This window comes from Silene latifolia, chromosome 7 (assembly GCF_048544455.1).
Source record: "Silene latifolia isolate original U9 population chromosome 7, ASM4854445v1, whole genome shotgun sequence".
NCBI classification, from domain to species: domain Eukaryota; kingdom Viridiplantae; phylum Streptophyta; class Magnoliopsida; order Caryophyllales; family Caryophyllaceae; genus Silene; species Silene latifolia.
The window spans coordinates 118,453,474-118,454,456 of NC_133532.1; positions in this window are offsets into that span (position 1 = coordinate 118,453,474).

Below are 983 nucleotides of genomic sequence, written 5' to 3' on the forward strand. Positions count from 1 at the left end.
AATTATAATCCTCTAAACCCTAATTACCTACAACCCGTTTTCATCAATTATAATCCTCTTCAATTTTCATAATGACTAATCAACCTACAACCCGTTTTCAATCAAAGAAACACGTTGTTATTAGAAAGAAGGTAAGCCAATCACCGTCTCGCACTCGCTCCACCTCACCGGCCGAACCCCCTCGCTCCCCATGGTCCTTTGTCGACCAACCCGCCAACCTCACAAAGCGAAGAAAATTGTTTAAGGGTAAGGGAAAGATGGTTTCGGAAATTGAGGTAAGTTCAAAGACTGAGAACTATAAACTTCAAGATGGTTCTTCACGTATTCTTTACGCACAGCATATGGATGATTACACCAACAATGGACTGAATAATCTTAGACTAACTCAAGTAGAAAGAAGAGATGTCAATCAAGTTGCTCAATATCGCATTCACGCAGAACGAGTATATTCGATTGATTGGTTAAAGAAATACAAAGCACTTGGGTTTTTCAGAAATTTTCTCAAGGATCAAGGATGGGAAAATATTGTTGTTGTAAGTGGTCCTGTCTTTCCTATTGAGGTATATCAATTTTATGCTTCTTTTCATCTTAAGGAAGGAAATTTGTTTGTTGTGGTCAATGAGACTTCCATAAAAGTCTCACCTGGTGATTTCTGCGACTTGGCTCGAGTTCCTGAAGGAGGAACTGAGATCAATCCAAGCGTAGAATGGGGAGGTGTGTCACCTGAAAAAAGGTTGATAGTGAAACGGTATTTTAAACAAGATGCAACTTCGTCTGAGACTATCTTGACTGCAAAGTTGTCGCCTAAATTGAAGTTCTTTTTGAACTTTCTTTGGAATACTATTGTTCCTCGAAAAGAAGGTAGAGATAAATTCGGGGTACATGAGATGATTATTATGAAGGCTTGGCTTGAAGGAGAAAAGGTTAGTCTACCCTTGCTTGTGTTTCATAAAATTATACAAGCTAGTGTAACGGCTAAGATG